The sequence below is a fragment of the Pinus tabuliformis genome, chromosome 6 (assembly GCF_031772625.1).
Source record: "Pinus tabuliformis cultivar Carrire ecotype Pingquan chromosome 6, CPIR1, whole genome shotgun sequence".
NCBI classification, from domain to species: Eukaryota; Viridiplantae; Streptophyta; class Pinopsida; order Pinales; family Pinaceae; genus Pinus; species Pinus tabuliformis.
Window position 1 is genome coordinate 1624457331 of NC_142292.1, and position 19924 is coordinate 1624477254.

At 36.6% G+C, this 19924-nt stretch overlaps 1 pseudogene; it reads left to right on the plus strand.

Annotated features, from left to right (window-relative positions):
- Positions 1 to 6828, plus strand: part of LOC149265126 (uncharacterized) — a 119317-nt pseudogene extending 112489 nt beyond the window's left edge.
- The last annotated feature ends 13096 nt before the right edge of the window (positions 6829 to 19924 follow it).

A 19924-nucleotide genomic window follows, 5' to 3' on the forward strand; every position in this document is an offset into this window, starting at 1 on the left:
AAATCGTGACTACCAGATTTATTTTTCATTATGTTCCTTTCAATGTTACAATACATATTTATACATGCCGAAGCATCCAATACCATGGACCGAAAACCATTGCGTCCAAAACCATGTCTGAAAACCATGCACAAAAACATAGGTAGGTCCACCCAACCTAATATAAGGTCCAAAAAAAATTTCCCCAGGGCACTGCCCCAGACCCCGTAGAGGGGGGCTAACCTCCCCCCTCTAACTCCCCTGTAAACTACGTAGGCTAGTCATGGAAAGAATATAACACAACCCAACATTCTCCCACTTGTTGTTTTCTTTCCATAAGGGGCCATAGGAGAGCTTAGTCATTTATCTAGCCCTAAAATTCCCATTGTTTCTCTACACCAAGGGAACTTCTCAGAGCTCATAGATTTTTTCAATGCATCCGTAGTATTCTTCAAAGTGTCCACCTTTACCAGCAACAACTTTTTTTCTTCTATCATATCCCTCACAAAGTGATACTAAACATCAATGTGCCTTGTCTTTGAATGATAAGTAGGGTTCTTAGCCAAGAAAATTGCACTTTGGTTGTCACAGTGTATCCTTATAGCTCCTTGTACTAACCCCATACTTGAACACAATCTCTGCAACCAAACTACTTCCTTTCTTACATGAGTGGTTGCCATGTATTCTGCCTCTATAGTTGATAATGCCACTACAGATTGTTTCTTACTCATCCAGCTGACTGCACCTCCAAATAGGTTAAACACATACCCACTTGTAGATCTTCTCTTATCCAAATCTCTAGCCCAGTCTGCATCAACAAAGCCATGAATATCCAAAACTTTGGCCAATCCTGGTCTAACTTGGTAGCACAAACCATATTCACTAGTGCCATGCAAATACCTAAAAACCCGCTTCACTGTTTTCCAGTGCTCCTTCCTTGGTTTTGGCATAAACCTGCTCAATACTCCCACTACATGTGCAATGTCTAGTCTAGTACAGACCATTGCATACATGAGGCTACCGACTGCACTTGCATATGGAACACGGGACATGTCCTCTTCCTCTTCTTGTGTCTTGGGACACTGTTCGGAAGATAACTTTACACCTACAGGAATAGGAACCTTCATCGGTTTACTATCCTGCAGATTAAACCTTTGTAGTATTGTCTCGACATACTTCCTCCGGTTTAACCAGAGCTTCCTCTTTGCCCGACCTTTTTTAATTTACATGCCCAAAATATAGTTTGCAGCACCGATATATTTCATGTCGAATTTGGAGGACAATTGGGTCTTCAAATCATGGATAATTTCTTTGTCATTTTCAACCAGCGACATATCATCCACATACAAGACTAGATAAATAACACGGTCACCAATTAATTTAAATTACACACAGTGATTTTCTTTGCTTTTGGTGAAGCCAATTCCCCGTATAAATGTATCAAATTTCTAATACCACATCCTTGGTGATTGTTTTAACCCATATAGAGACTTCTTTAACTTGCATACTAATTCTTTCTTACCCTTCACCACAAAACCTTCAGGTTGCTTCATGTAGATCTCCTCTTCCAGATCCCCATGAAGAAATGATGTCTTCACATCCATCTGTTCTACCTCAAAAACAAAAGTATCAGCAACAGATAAAAGTAATCTAATAGAAGCTACCTTGGCAACATGAGAAAAAATATCACCAAAATCAATTCCCGGCACCTGGGAATAACCTTTTGCTACCAACCAAGCTTTTTATTTCTCCACCTTTCCTTTTGCATTTGTCTTCTTCTTGAACACCCATTTTCTGCCAACGGGTTTCCTTCCAACCGGTAACTCCACCAGATCCCAAGCCTCATTTTTGTGCAAATATGCCATTTCATCAACCATGGTCTCTTTCGAGATTTTTCCATCCTCTGAATCTACTGCTTCCTTCACAGTTCTGGGATCATCATCAGTAACAGATAAAACAAAATTTGAACAGAAAGCAAATGGACTATACCTTTCTGGCTGCCTTCTTTCTCGAACTGATCTTCTCTTAACCGGAGTTTGTGGCTCTTCATCCTCTAATTCCTCCTCTGCTATAGAGTTTGATTCTTCCTCCTTAAGCTCAAACTCTATCTTCTCAGGTTCCTTTGATGGGACTTCATGTTTAATAACATCTTTCACCTCTCGGAACACCACATATTGGTTGTACACAACCTTCCTTGTTACTTGGTTCCAAATCTTATAACTCTTTAAACCATCCTTATACCCAATAAAGATGCACTTTTTATATTTACTATCCAACTTTGTTCTTTTCTCCTTTGGAACATGTACATATGCATCACATCCAAATACCCTTAGATGTGAAAGAGAGGGTTTCTTACCAGTCCATACCTCTTGTGGAGTCTTATCCTCCAACACTGATGAAGGTGATCTGTTGACCAGGTAACACGCTGTCTCCACCACCTCTGCCCAGAATTCCTATCCTAACCCAGCACCACTGAGCATGCTTCTTTCCCTTTCCATCAACGTCTTGTTCATTCTTTTTGCAACTCCATTTTGCTCAAGTGTATATGGAGTATTCTTCTGTCGTGCTATACCAGACTTCCTACAGAATTCTTCAAATTCCTTGCTACAAAACTCTCCACCATTATCTGTCCTCAGCACCTTTATCTTCTTCTCTGTCTGGTTTTCTACCAAAGCCTTAAATTCTTTAAACCTGTCAAAGACTTTAGATTTCTTCTTAAGGATATATATCCATGTATTCCATGAGAAGTCATATATAAATGATACATAGTACATAGACTTACCCAGTGATGGAACCTTCACAGGTCCAAACACATCACTGTGCACAAGCTCTAATATATGTTTCGCCCTCTTACCACCAAAGGGGAAACTCACCTGATTTTGTTTCCCATATACACAATTTTCATAGAAATCAAAATCCAGAGAGCTATTACTCATACCTTCTACCATACGTTTACCATGAAGTATTCAGAGGCCCTTCTCTCCAATATGTCCAAGCCTTTGATGCCACATCATGGTTTTCTCTCCAGAGACCACTATATTTTCTGCTCCACTTTCAGGAACCATAGAACTGTTACACTGATCAATAGTAGTTCTACCTTGTAGCTTGTACAGAGTTCCAATCTGAACTCCCCTCATCAATAACAGTGCTCCCCGAACCATCTTGCAGGTATCCTTCTCGAACACTCTTTTTACACCTGCATCATCCAGCTTTCTTACAAAAATTAGATTTCTCTCCAATGCAAGAATATGAAGAACACCTGGAAGTGTTCTAACCCTTCCACCTTGCAACATCAACTTTACTTTTCTGCGACCAAAGATTCTAGCATTCCTATCATCCCCTAAGAAGACATCACCACCATCATATTTCTCATACTTGCAGAACCACTCTCTATGGGGAGTGAAGTGAAAGGATGCACCTGAGTCAATCAACCATGCCTCATGATCTACATGTGTACTTGAAGAAGCCAAGTACACATCCCCACCTTCATCTGAGGTGGTTTTCGCCTCTACCGAAGGAGCATCATCAGATCCCTTTCCTTTGTCAGGAGCTTTAGATTTATAGTCCCTTTTGTAGTGCCCTTCCTTTCCGCATTTCCAACAAACCACCTTTACATGTTTTCCTAGAGATTTAGATCTCCCTCTAGATTTAGATCTCCCACTCGATGACTTATTTTTGTTTCTATTTTGGGACCGCCCTCATACAGACAAGGCATCACCATTCTGGCTTTCCATATTTTTCCGTCTCATCTCCTCCATGTAGGTTTTAACCCCGTACATAAATTACCTGCATACGAATTCTAAAACACAGAAAATAAACAATGCGAGAGCGTAACACATAAAACACATATACACAGAGATTTTCCCCTGGATCCCAAAACCAGGACTACCAGCTTGATTTTTCATTATGTTCCTTTCGATGTTATAATACATATTTATACATTCCGAAGCATCCATACCATGGATTGAAAACCATCACGTCCAATACCATGGACTGAAAACCACCGCGTCCAAAAAACATGTGCAAAAATCATGTACAAAACCATAGGTGGGTCTGCCCAACCTAACATAGGGTCCAAAACCAAAATTTTCCAGGGCGCTGCCCTAGACCCCATAAAGTGGGGTTACAGGTACACCTCAAACTCCCTGTGACCCCCCCCCCCATAACCCCCAGTTAACTACGTGGGGTAGTCATGGAAAGAATATAACACAACCCAACACTCCATCAGCAAGGATGAGACTATTTCATCAAAATGCAAAGCAGTTGCATTGCTACCTTTTGCAATAACCAAACTATCCCACGAATTTGGTAGAGAACACAAAAAACTCATGCACTTGTCTTCATCTAAAATTTTAATATCAACAGATAATAACTGGCTTACCACAATATTAAATGTGTTCAGATGCTCTATCACCGAGTCTTCATCTTTCATCCTTAGGTTATACATATTTTTCCATAGGAACAGTTTATTCACCATAGACTTAGATTGGTACAAAGTCCCTAACTTGTCCCACAAAGCCTTAGCTGTAGCTTCCCCTGATACATTCAGCAATACTGAATCTGAGACACACAATCGTATTGTGCTCTTTGCCTTCCGATCCAACTTCTTCCATTCTTCATCGGACACTCCCATTGGTTTAGTACCCAGATCTACCGTGATCCACTGATCTTTATCCACCAACAGATCCTCCATCTTGAGTTTCCACAACTCAAAACTCTGCCCATTAAATTTCTCCATCTCTATCCTTCCACTGCTCGCCATCTTCTTTCACCACTAGAATCAATCCCATAGATCTCCCTCTGAACAGGGTGTATCACAAGCTCGAGAGAAACCCCTCAGTGACAAAGGCGTCCCCTTCAAGCCAAAATAGCTCTGATACCAAATGTATGTTTTAACCCCGTACAGAAATTACCTGCATATGAATTCTGACAACCGAAAATAAACAATGCGAGAGTATAACACATAAAACACATATACACAAAGATTTTCCCTTGGATCCGAAAACCGGGACTACCAAACTGATTTTTCATTATGTTCCTTTCAATGTTACAATACATATTTATACATGTCGAAGCATCCAATACCATGGACCGAAAATCATCGTGTCCAAAACCATGTGTGAAAATCATGCACAAAACCATAGGTAGGTCTTCCCGCCTTAATATAGGGGCCAAAAAAAAAATTCCCCAGGCCACTGCGCTGGACCCCGTAGAGGGGGGCTAACTACCCCCTGCTGCGCAGTCAACATAGCGAAGGAGGGGATCCGCCCCCCCCTCTTACCCCATCGTAAACTACGTAGGCTAGTCATGGAAAGAATATAACACAACCCAACATTACCCTCCCTCCTGCGATCTGTCCTAACCTGCTTCCCTCTACCCTCCACATCTCGATCGGGGGTAATTACAATTTACAATTGAATTAGTCAAACTTTCAAAATTTTATCCAATAATCATCAAAACAAGCCCTCTTGGTTTACAGTGATGATTCGTCAACACATAATAAACCCCTTTTTTTAATTGTTTTAATATTTCAATTACAAAACAATAATTACCTCCCCCCTTTTAAAAAAAATTAAATGTTTCATGCCTCCACTTATTAAGCTATGAAAACATATTACAATCCTCACAATTAAACTCAAGTAGATCCCTTAAGTATCTAAATAAAATCATAGATGCTTGATAACCATACACTACTAATTGATTTCTTCCTAGATTGTAGATTTGAGCCTTTGGTATAGAAAATAATAATAGCCTATCATTGGATGTATGTATCATTTTTTTAGGTTCCACCAATGTTTTCCATATACCTTCCCATGGGCACTGCAAATGATAATCTTTATCATCAATACCTCTACCTTTTTTTTCACACAAAGAACAAAAATTAGTACTACCTTGTCTACATGATAGTTTCATTCAGTGTTGGTCAGATAGCTATGTAGCAAAGAGGGGTAGTAGATATTATCATAAAATTAGGCTAGCCTATTGATTGCTAGACCATCCTCCATGTATAGTTTTAACCATGTTATGATCTAACACCTCAATTTGAAGCCTAGGGCACATGGAAGAAAGGTATATCCTACAAACACAACAACAAGTCTCTCTCCAACATAAATTTCACAGTAATTATCCTCTTTTGGTGGAGTGATGTCATGGCTCTAGAGAAACAAATATAAATCTTCTCCTCCCCTAGATTTTTCCTTATCAGGCGTAAATCCACCACCTACACTTCCAAATTATAGGACCAATGAAAACCATTTTCACAACCATTTCCAATGGTCTCAAAGCCAATTGAAACCTCTTCAAAAAAAATGGGAGGGGTTGGTTCTTTCTCTGTTGGTGGCACTAATCATAGGAAGGAACTCTCCATTATATCTCCAGGTTTTGAATGAATATCAACAATTGCAATCATTTTTTTCTTTCAATAATGTGTACAACAATAATGCCTTTTTGGCATTCATGCAACTATGATGATTTCAAATTCAAGTGAGTGAAATGTGGAAGAATCATATGGGATCAATATATAATGAATTCCTTCACACTTTTCATGGATTCTAGCTCTTCTAAGTGAAAAACAAATAAAATCAAATAGAGCCCTAAGAATGTGAATTTGGTGGTGGCTCTTGTTTAAAGAATGTGTGTGGAAGATGATTTGTTGCGAAGCATCATGCTAAGATTGTATATAAGGTTATACATTTATCTCATGCAAATGTTGACCATAATCATGGTTTAGATGGTGATTCTCTAATTATTAATGAAGCCTTTGTCAGTAAAGGCCTCTTTCGCATCGTCTTATATAATATGTATCAAATCTGTTTCTTTAAAAACTTAGATGAAGCATGTAAATTTTAACAACATGTCGAACATTCTCATAAATTTTGTGAGTAGACTATTAATGACTTTCACAAAGTTTACAACAAACAATCAAGGTAGTGGTGAGAAATGATTTTTATTCCTTCTTCTTTTTTTATTTATAGAAAAAAATTATATTATGGATGTGCAAATTTACAGATCTACAAATTTACTTGAAAAAATATTGAACATTATTCATAAAGTAGTAGATCTAGCATATCTAAATCATATCATAACAAATTCGATAATAATTTCATTGAAGCAAAGTACCCCCCTAATGCAAAATTTATTTTTTTGATGAAGAAACCAGGTTGAAGCATTGGAATCTTCTTCCTCATGAATCGACCATGACCTCCTAACTACCACAATACTCTCATTATACAAAACTATGACCTCACTCTAATACCATGATAAAATTAGCAATAATGTCCTCAAACACGTAATTTTATTATTTAGAAAACAAAACTTACATAAGGGGCGAGAGACAACATATATATAAGCTCTCTAACCAAATCTCAGCAAGCCATTTATCCATGATCATCAAATCAAGGATAATCATTATGACAACGTTGTGACAAGGCTTATCTATCACCTAGGAAATACAACACTTCTAGAATTCGATTTATTATTCTAGAACTAATACATTCTAGAATAACTTTATTATCTAGAAAAACTAATCAACTAATTATCTAAATAAATTTTAGGATTAGGTGGTTAACAACTAGTGAGTTTGAATTTGGTTTATTTACATAGCATAACACATTCTATTATCTTAAATTAAGAAATTGATCCATGCTACTAATTTACATCAACTCTAATACCACATCTTATATATATATTTTTTTTTTCCTAGGCTCAATTTTCTTTTGATAGGATGAATAGTTGTGTACAATAAAATTTGTGGCACTTAAATCCTATGATTCCTAATCTATATTACACCCTAGTCATTCAACCAAGATCAGTTCTACCAATAAGGTTTGCTTCCATATTTTTGGTTTTATAATGTATGCAAATGCAATGTAGCATGAATTTGTTCATAAACATAACAATAATAACAAATATTTTCCAAAATTACTTCTTTTTTAGCCTAGAAATTTGTTCCCATTTCTAATACTACCATTGTCTTCATCTCATAAAGAGTCTTCCATTGATATGGATTTCGTTGTATTATAAGTTCCATATAATAAGTTAGAGACCTTTGAAGATTCAACAATTTGTGCCAAGTAACATGAATGTACTTCTAGCATGTGGTAGATGGCAAGGCATTTTAGGTCCAATTATCAGCTTGATGATAGTGCCTTATTAGCACTAAGGCATCGCCCTACCATGTCATTCCTAATGTATACATAATTTCATTATAATAATACTGCACACAAACATATATTAAGCTAATATCCATGTAATGATTTTCATGTCATTATTGTGTTGGCATTATGATACAAGTGTTGTCCTTGATGGCAACTCACACAGATGACAGATCATAGTGCAGCAGGTCAGTAGCAAAGAGTTGATGATCATACTACAAAGAATAAAGAAAGAAGAGTATATACGCAGGTTCACTATATACCAAGTCACGTACATATGCAGGTTATACGTAGTTTCACTATGTACCAAGTCGTGTATATACGCAAGTTCGCCATATACCAAGTAGGGTATACAAGCAGGTTCACTATATACAAAGGAGCATATACACGCGGGATTGCTGATCAAAAGTCGCGTATGCATATGCACACACTTTCATGCACGGAAAAGCGCGTACATTTGGGTCCGTGGTATTTAGACCTATGGTTTTGGTCCTTGGTATTGAGTCCGAAGTATTGAACCCGGGTATTGGGTCCCTAGTATTGGTTCTCAATGGTTTTGGACCATGGTATTGAGTAAGGCCTAAGACTATAAAAGGATAAGAAGATCATTAGGCAAAGGTATGGATAAAGTCTTGAATATCTGATGAATTATGAGACCTAGTATGCAGGTTATGGGTTCAGGATGCTTTGGAGGAATTTCAGCGGTTGATGGAGAACAAGATCTAAGGATGGATCAGGATCTTAAGGCTTGGAATGTTTATCATTATATGGTTTGATTGTGGATAGACTAGATCTAAATTATTGACGCATGTTTTATTGTATGAATGTTATGATCTGGGTATGACTGATGTCTGAAACAACCGCAAAGTTATGAGTAAATATTTGCAGATCTGTACGCGGGTTGGCTTTGGTGAAAGCGCATATGTACGCGGGTTCGGTTCTTCATAGTAGCGTATACATTATGAGATATGATAACTGAAGTTGTAGTTGGATTTGGTTATTGTTGCAGAGTTCTTTTGTCTGTTTTGTGTTCTGGTGACTGTGTTGTTAACAGGGTTTCATTGTTTCAGTATTGGGTAATTCAGAGATTGATGATGCAGGTGTAGTTGATGGGTGTATTGCTGTGATGATTAATTTTGTGCTTCAATGTTGTTGATGGGTCCAGTATGAAAATTAGATGAAACGTGGCCTTCAGATTATGGTGTTGTGCTTCAGGAGTATCCAGTCTAAAAATTTATGAAACGTGGTACCTGAAGGAAGAAAGAGAAGGTTGTAGCCTTCTGTAGGTCGGCACCTACGTACTAGTACATCAGCTAGTACAAGAGCTAAGGGGGTGGTAGCTCCCTTCCAGTAGTAGCTAGAAAACGAGTGAAGGATTGGAGCATTTAGTAGGCTAGCACCTACGTACTAGTAAATGGATCGGCTAGTACAAGAGCTAAGGGGGTTGTAGCTCCCTTCTAGGAGAGTCTGGAGAACGAGAGAAGGTTGTAGCCTTCTGCAGGTAGAAGCCTGTGTACTAGTATAAGATTGCACCAGTACAGAACTATTGTAAAAAGAAGTTTCTTATTAAAAAGAAGATTGAGACGACTTGCAGCAAGTGGTTTTCACCCACATTGGGTTTCCACCTTACATCATGGTGTTCATGTGTGCTTCTTGTGTGTGATGATCTGTTCTATTTTACTGCTCCTGTTTATTGTTCATATGGTTAATAATGTTCTGATGCACTCCTTAAGGATCAACTAACTGAATCATAAGTTTACTGGATGTACGCTTGTTGCATTACACATAGCTGTGTATACACGCAGTTTGCCTTAACTGAAGTAGCGTATATGAATCTTAATATGGAAATGAAAAAGTTATATTGATTTGATAATACTGATTCACCCCCCCTCTCAGTATTATTTCCAACAATTGGAATCAGAGTAGGTCCTTTGGTAGAAGCTTGATTGCTTGAAGGAGATCTGTAGATCAATGGGAAAGAAGCTTAAGAAGAAAACACCTAAGAAGAAGAAGACGTCTCAGAAGAGCTATGATAGTGGGAGAATCGATTGGGGAATATGTGGAAGAAGCACTTCAAATTCAGAATCACTTCAAAATGAAGATGAACAAGCAAAAGAAATAGCAGGTATGAATTTGTTATACTCTGGTGATACATTTATCCATCCATTTGAAGATGATGAAAGTGATAGCGAAACAACTGAATTTTCTCTTATGGGTGAGCAAGAAAGATATCAAATAGAGGCAGAAATTGAAAGGCTTACAGACAAAATTAGAGATCAACAAGATCTATTGAACAAAAGGGAATGTGCCTTCAAAGAAGAAGCTACCAAACTAAAAGCTCAACTAGAGGAAGGAAACAAGGTAAGGAAGTTATTCAAGGACAAGGAAGATCAATGTCAAAAGTTGCAGGATGAAGTGACATCATTAAAAAATTAAGTCAATGAAAGGAGTACAACAATCAAGAAACTCAAAGATAGATCCAGTTACTATGAAAGTCTTGAAGCTACGATCCTCTCGCTAAAAGAAGATCTTGAAGAATCAAAAAGGCAGAATAAAGAACTACTCCAAGTTCTTGAAAAAAAAGAAAACGAAGTTCTTGAACTAAGACATCAGTTGGAAGAAGGAAGAAAAGTTGAAGAAAACATGAAGAATTAGTATCATGAAAAGGAGGAGCAACATCAGGTTGAGGTAAATATTCTTAAAGATAACTTAGAAGAAAAGGATAAGCTCTTACGATTTCAAGATAGTACTAAGATCTTGGATGATATGCTTAGTAGTAAAATGTCTCCTGCTATCAAAATGGGTCTTGGTTTTCATGAATCTATTGAAGGAGAATCTAGTTCACAAAGTAAGACAAGGGACTCTAATGTAAAATCTGAAATGCTCAACAAGGAGATGAGAGGTCAATCCCATCAACAATCAAGGAAATAAATTCTTCAAAGAAAATCTTTTATTCCTAACTATGGAAATTTTAGTTAGTCAATTCCTCAAATGAATAATGTTGAATGTTATGTATGTCATAGTCTTGGACATGTTGTAGCCAAATGCAGAAGAAGAATGGTTCAAGACTATCACTCAGAAAGGTCATCACATTCCAGGTATTTTAAGGGATATTGCTTTGCTTGCAATATGTTAGGTCACAGAGTTGTTGATTGCTATAGAAGGAATATGAAACATGTAAGATGTTATGCATGTAACAAGCTTGGACATACAGCAAAGGAATACAGGAAAAAAGTACGAGCACCATACCAAAAGGAGAAAACATCATCACACTTGAAGATATGGAAGAAGAAGGAAGTACAGTCAAAAAGATCTGGCACAGCACAATATACAGATATAACAGACTCAGAGGGACCTGAAAGTGCAAAACTTCAATGTCCTAAATCTCATACACAAGATTCATAAAGGGAAGTCACGTATATACGTGAGTTGGTTACTGCACAGTCGCATATATGTTAGTTTGAGGAAAAGCAGTGGGACATGCTCAGGAAAAGGGGTCTGATATGATTCAGTCCATTATTAGATCTGTTTCATAATGTTTAAAATCTTTTGATGCTGTGTGGAAATGTCTTGATACTTGTAAGATGTTTAGGAATGATTTGATCTTAACTTGTGGATGATGATACTTCTTGCTGATATATGCATGATCAGATCCGACATTAAGCAAGATGGCACAGGTTCAGGGGGAGCATATGCTTTTAATAATGCATTGTTGGCATTAAGGATAAGGAGAAGTACAAAGCTTGAATACACTTGATGATGAGTCACTCATATGCTGCTGTCATCATATGCATAAAGATCATATAATACAATTATGATGCAGGATTCCTATGGTTCTTGGCGCTCATGTGGATGAGGATTGTTGTTGTTGATGATATCAAGAAGTCTTGACAAATGATCTTGAGCTCAAAATACATAGTGTTGGATACATGAATGATTACTCAAAGTTGCATTGTTGGAGACATGATGATGATGAGTTCTTACCTATACGATGACATAATTCTGTTCAAAAGGATGAGTTGATATCTATATCCAGACATACCTTGTTATAGGTTGATGACTTATACACTAATGGACATATACAGGTTGCTGGTCTATATGCTATTGACAGATGCTTATGGAGCAGATCATACATTGTGTATGATAGTTTCTGATGACTATCATGGTCTTATTTAGATGTTTGGTCTCTGTTATAAATTTCATGTAAAGGTCATATCAAGACTCATGATGTAATAGTTTGTCTCTATCTGTTGTAGTCATTTGATGAATCCCTTTTGGTCATATGATGTAATTTGTACCCCCACTATGCATGGGAAAGATGATGTAATATTTCAGTCATGTATAAACAATTGGTATCTGGTGTATCCCCACTTGGTTGGGTGGATGAGTCAATATTGGTATATCCCCACTTGGTTGGGAGATGGATGTATGTATGAGTCTTTGGTGATAGGAAGGTCATTTATGATAGAGTCATGTTCTTCTTGTAGAACATCTTTTTGCAGACCTTGCTTACAGTCAGGGGGAGCATGAACAACACTCTTCAGTAGAGCAGAGATTTCAGCATGTACTCAGAGGGAGCATGGACAGATTGGTACAACTTGGCATATACAAAGGGGGAGCTCAATCAGAGATTTCAGCAGGTACTCAGGGGGAGTATGGACAGCGGAATGTATATCAAGGAAGAGAATATCTTGGTCCACCCTTTGCCCTTGATGTCAAAGGGGGAGAGTGACTTGGTATGGTTGTTGCCATCAAGTCCAAAGGGGGAGATTGTTGGCATTATGATGCATGTGTTGTACTTGATGGCAACCCACTTGTAGTAGAACATCTCACTTATACATAACTAGATGAATCTATAGAAGAGAGATCAGATGTGACAGAACACATGGGATGTAGGGCAGCTCAAAGGAATCAGTTCAGATGTAATGTACAATGACAACTCATTAAGTTGACAGTTCTTAGTATGGCAAGTTATCTTTGCCATCAAGTCCAAAGGGGGAGATTGTTGGCATTATGATACAAGTGTTGTCCTTGATGGCAACTCACACAGATGACAGATCATAGTGCAGCAGGTCAGTAGCAAAGAGTTGATGATCAGACTACAAAGAATGAAGAAAGAAGAGTATATACGCAGGTTCACTATATACCAAGTCGCATACATATGCAGGTTATATGCAGGTTCACTATGTACCAAGTCGCGTATATACGCAGGTTCGCTATATACCAAGTAGGGTATACACGCAGGTTCACTATATACAAAGGCGCGTATACACGCGGGATTGCTGATCAAAAGTCGCGTATGCGTATGCACGCACTTTCATGCACGGAAAAGCGCGTACATGTGGGAAAGCTTATTTTTGGGTCCGTGGTATTTAGACCTATGGTTTTGGTCCTTGGTATTGCATCCGAAGTATTGAACCTAGGTATTGGGTCCCTAGTATTGGTTCTCAATGGTTTTGGACCATGGTATTGAGTAAGGCCTAAGACTATAAAAGGAGAAGAAGATCATTAGGTAGAGGTATGGAGAAAGTCTTGAATATCTGATGAAGTATGAGACCTAGTCTGTAGGTTATGGGTTCATGATGCTTTGGAGGAATTTCAGCGGTTGATGGAGAACAAGATCTAAGGATGGATAGGGATCTTAAGGCTTGGAATGTTTATCATTATATGGTTTGATTATGGATAGACAAGATATAAATTATTGACGCATGTTTTATTGTATGAATGTTATGATCTGGGTATGACTGATGTCTAAAACAGCCGCAAAGTTATGAGTAAATATTTGCAGATCGTATGCGAGTTGGCTTTGGTGAAAGCGTGTATGTAAGTAGGTTCAGTTCTTCATAGTAGCGTATACGTTATGAGATATGATAATTGAAGTTGTAGTTGGATCTGGTTATCGTTGCAGAGTTCTGTTGTCTGTTCTGTGTTCTGGTGACTGTGTTGTTGACAGGGTTTCAGTGTTTTAGCATTGGGTAATTCAGAGATTGATGATGCAGGTGTAGTTGATGGGTGTATTGCTATGATGATTAATTTTGTGCTTCAATGTTGTTGATGGGTCCAATATGAAGATTAGATGAAATGTGGCCTTCAGATTATGGTGTTGTGCTTTAGGAGTATCCAGTCTGAAAATTTATGAAATGTGGTACCTGAAGGAAGAAAGAGAAGGTTGTAGCCTTCTGTAGGTCGGCACCTACGTACTAGTACATCAGCTAGTACAAGAGCTAAGGGGGTGGTAACTCCCTTCCAGTAGCAGCTGGAAAATGAGTGAAGGTTGGAGCATTCAGTAGGCTGGCACCTACGTACTAGTAAATGGATCGGCTAGTACAAGAGCTAAGGGGGTTGTAGCTCCCTTCCAGGAGAGTCTGGAGAACGAGAGAAGGTTGTAGCCTTCTGCAGGTAGAAGCCTGTGTACTGGTATAAGACTGCACCAGTACAAAACTATTGTAAAAAGAAGTTTCTTATTAAAAAGAAGATTGAGACGACTTGCAGCAGGTGGTTTTCACCCACATTGGGTTTCCACCTTACATCATGGTGTTCATGTGTGCTTCTTGTGTGTGATTATCTGTTCTATTTTACTGCTCCTGTTTACTGTTCATATGGTTAATAATGTTCTGATGCACTCCTTAAGGATCAGCTAACTGAATCATAAGTTTATTGGATGTACGCTTGTTGCAATACACACAGTTGTGTATACATGCGGTTTGCCTTAACTGAAGTAGTGTATATGAATCTTAATATGGAAATGAAAAAGTTATATTGATTTGATAATACTAATTCACCCCCCCTCTCAGTATTATTTCCAACATATTGCATTGATGATTTTCAATATTATTATTATTTACCATTACTACACTAACCCCTTTTTATCGAAGGAGATTCTTTGCATTTTCCCTTCAAACATTTTCAGACCCTTCCAAAAAATATTTATCATTTATCAATTATGCCAAGTCAAATAATTGGACCAATTTTCTAAAAAAATATTATATTATTACCTTCATTTTAGGCTCCATCTATTGAAACACCAAGGGACCAAATGCAATTGGGATGTAAAGAAATATTTGTGTGAATCCCATTCATGCATGGTCTCCTCCTTCCACACCATATTCCTACATTATTTATCCCAACAAGTGTTGTAATTGTATTAGATATGGTTATCCTTGGATGTGTATGTGGGTATATACCACTTGATTCATCACCCCACACTCGATATCATGCATTTATTATCATTATGAGCTTTAGAATTAATTTATATACCATTGTCATTGGATGCCCATGCAAAGGTATAGATATTGATTCATCAACCCCCACTCTACATCCAACATTGATTATCCATATGAGTTTTTGGTTTGGATTATATTCCATTATCCTTGGATTCTCATTCAGAGGTACAACAGTTGATAATACCTCATTGACTATGATCAGTATTTCTGAACATAGTGTATTTTATGAAGAAAAGAACACTCATCCAAGGCATTGAGCTAAATTCCTTTGAAAATTCAACATTTGGTGTCACATTAGCATGATTTTTTTTCCAATATGTGGTGGATGACATGCCATTGTATTTCCAATTTCCACTCCCATTGGTAGTGCCTTTTCAACATCAGGGCACAAACCTGCCTTGTCATTTCTCGGTTTCTACATATATTTGTTGAAATAATAATGTGTGTAAAAAATTATCAAGATACTAATTATAGTAGTGAATTTTACAATCACTATTACATTAATGTTTATTAACACTATTATTATTTAATAATTATTCGAGTAACCCCTTTTTATTTTATTTCAATTTTCCCTTAAAATATTTTCAAGCTCTTGCACAATTTTTTTATTGTTTACCAATTCTGTCCAAATTAAATCATCAGACCATATGTTAACATAAATATTATTATATAAACTTTATCTGGGGCCCCATCTATGTAGAAGACCACAAAATCAAATACAATGGAGATGTGGAGAAATATTTCCACAAAGCTTACTCTTGAATGGTCTCCTTTTTGCACAGCCACATTCTCCCATTGTTTATTCCCATGAGTTCGCAACTTGTCTTATATTACATTATTCTTGGATGCATATGAGGATATATACCACTTGTTCCATCACCCCACACTCTGCTTCTCTCACATTATCCCTATGAGTATTGGACTTAGCTTATATTGCATTATCATTCGATGCCCATGTGGAGTTGTAGCACTTTATTCATCATCTCATAGATTATATACACAAGTTTTGGAACTGGTTTACATTCCATTATTCCTGGATTCCCATGAGACGTTATAACACTTGATAATTGTCCCACACCTTAAATCTTGCAATGATTATACTCACCATTTCTAGACATTAAATTATTTTCCATGCCAAAGAACACATGTCACATAGTCTCATAAATGAAATTATTTGAGTCCAAAGCACCAATCTAGTGCTTTGAAGATTTAGAATTTGTGCCATGTTAACATGGCCATATTTACAACATGTGGTAGATGACATAGTTTCATAGATCCAGATGTCATTTCAAAGGGTTGTTCCTTGTGAACATTGGTACACCACCCTACCACACCATTACTGGTTGTCTATATAAATTCATCATAATAATAATGCATGCAAACGTATATTAAGCTAGTAATTAAGGTAGTGATTTTCATGTCATTATCACATTAATGATTATTATTATTATTATTATTATTTCTTCTCTAAGAACTTTTATTAAAGGGTATTCTCTCAATTTTTCCCAAAAACATTTCATGCCCTTCCACATTTTTTTTTATAATTTACTAATTACGTCCACTCAAATCATCACTCCATTTGTCAACATAGATATTATTTTATTACCTTTACTTTTCACCCCATATATGTGGAATACCAAAAAACTAAATGTAATGGAGATACACACAAAGGTTTCCACAAGGCTTATTCCTACATGGCATCATCCTTCAGTAGCTACATTCCTACAATGTTTATTATAGATAAAGGTTTTTGCAAGGTTTATTCCTTCATGGTATCACACTTCATAAGATGCATTCTTGCACTATTTATTTCTATGTGTCTTGGAGTTGGTTTATATTACATTATATATGGATTCATATGCAGACATATACCATTTAATCCACCATCTTGAGCTCCACATTTTGCATTGATTTTCCCTATGAATGTTTTACTTTTCCTATAATTCATTATCATTTGAAGACCATGTGAAAGTATAACAATTGATTTATCATCCCACACTTCACATCCTACATTGATTTTCCTACTTAGCTATATTCCATTATCTTTGGATGTCATTGCAAAGGTATAACACTTAATCCATCCTCATGCACTCTGGATCCTTCATTGATTATTCTTGTTATTTGTGGAATTCATGTATTTTCCAAAGTTATTGCAAGCCATTTTCTCACATTCAAACAAATGGCCCTGAACCTGAATCTATCATCATCCATTTACAACTTTCAATCATCCCCTACAAAGCCAAAAGCATTTTATTTCCAAAATTTACAAGAATCATGGGTTACATTGGCTTAAAACCCTAATATGTGAGGTCATTTCACTTACCCTTAAGACAGTATGCAATGGCACACATGAAAATCGCATTGGTCATCGTAGGTTTCCTTCACAAAAAGTGTGATGACACCTAGAAATGAGTTAAAAAAATCGAAGTTTCTCTCTCTAAAAGCTTTGAGAGTGGATTTAACCATTACTATTGGATCTTATCTTGAACTTCTACTAAAAATGTCTTATCTCTTATCTCAAAAAAACTTACTTCATTCTAAAGTGGATCTAAGCCCTAGTATGGTAAATCCAAAACTACCTCATTTACCATATAAATGCAGCACCCACCATAGAGTCTGGGTTGTTTTTTGGAGACTTTGATTATTCCCTTATGCTAATCATTTGTGTCTAGAGCTCCATAATGCTTTAGGTGTGATTGAAGGCTTACCATTGTGGCAAAGGAAGGACAAGATAGCTACAAGAGATTCACGAGGTCAAGCCTACAAGAGTGGTAATATTTTCCTAACATTATTAATACAAAAGTGAATTGTTTCTCTTATACATTATGTCTATTTTATGCATATGTAGAACATGAATCCTTGACTTCTTGTTTAGATTTGTTTGTATATGTTATCGTGTATCTTTTGTTCTCTTACTTGTTTTGGATTATTTGCATGCTCTAGTTTTAGAAATTGGAGTTGGAGTTGGAGATAACAAGTAAGGAGAACAAGGAAGCTTGCATTGGATTCCAAGTAGGTTTTCCTTTCACATTCCAAACATATTTAAGGAAAAACATTGGATTTTTTTCCTGGTTGTTTCTACGTTAAGCCACTAGGTCTAGGGAGATTACTTATGTCCGTGGAAGGAATTTATCCACAAAACAACTTGGCGACTCCACTAGGGAACGAGATGTTATTTAGTGGTTTTATTTTCCATGGCCTTTAGGACCTCTGTAGACAAATCTATTTGTCTTGTTCAAACTATAATTGGATTTAGGAAAGTTTAATTTCAAGCTTAGTTAGGGTTTTTCTTTCGTGTTTTAAGAAAATTTGCCTGTTCACACTTTTTCTTCTAAGACAATGTGACCTAACGCACTTGTCCAATTCAATAAGTGTGACCCATCACACTGGTTCCTATATTTTACCTGTGATTATCCCTAAAAAATGAAAAATTTACATTTCCCCTATCTTGCTCTAAATTTTGTTTTGTTTTCAGTGTCTTCCTGAGTCTCTAGTCTGTCCAAGGTCTCTATAAAACCAACATCTTGTGTGAAATTGAGTGTGATTTCCTTTTTTCTAAGAGATTGCTTCTTCTTATCAATTAGTTTTTTTATTATTTGACTTCGCTATTGATCTATTAAATAAATTTTCATATTACAGTTCCAATCTATTTGAATTCTTTCTGATTCGATAATCTAGTCATATTTTCATTTTTCTTTGTATTAAAAATTGAAATAAAAGAAAGGAAAGTTTCATTTTCTCATGCATTATGGCTTTGAACTTTTGAATTGGAATGGTAAATTTTAAGATCTTGTTAGGAAGTTTTTTTTTTATGCATCATTGTTTGAAACTCCTTCCCTTCTTTAATTAGATCTTCATCAAATGAAAAGAGTTCTTTCTCATGCTAGTTGCATTTTAGGATTTCAAGTGAATTCATTTTGATTCTTCAAAACAAAACCCTAATCAAGATAAACATTAAAATTTATCAATGAATCTAAGGATAATTTGTAATAGTAAAGACACATTTTGTTGGTCTAGGCTAGAAGATGTGTTCCAGTGTCTCTAAATGTCAGATCTATCATTAATTGTATGTGTTACATCCCGCGGATGGGTGGTTTTCTACATACATCAGAGCATATCAAATCTTTCTTCCACATACCCTTTGGTATATTTTAAAGTGCTCCACTTACAACAAGTATATTGAAATACCCCCATCGTAAGGTTACGCATTAGTCAACACTACTACAAACTGTGATTCCACGTACCTTTGGGTATATTTTGGAAGTCCCCATTAGGTTGTAAACCAACATTAGGTAACTAAGTTAGCCACCTTGTTAACTGTGATAAACTGAACACAACATTCGAGAATATTGTCTGCATGTACTTAACTATATATTGCAGTTCACAATCGCTTGGTAATCCTTTTATGCCTAATTACCCATTTTTATTTTTATGTGTGTTTTTGCTTTTAAAAATTAATTAATTAACCATGGAAGAACCTCTTCGTCATTCGCATAAAAAGAAAATATTTCCTCTATTACCTCCATAGGAAACACCTGGTAGATCAAGAAGTCATAAACATAAGAAAAC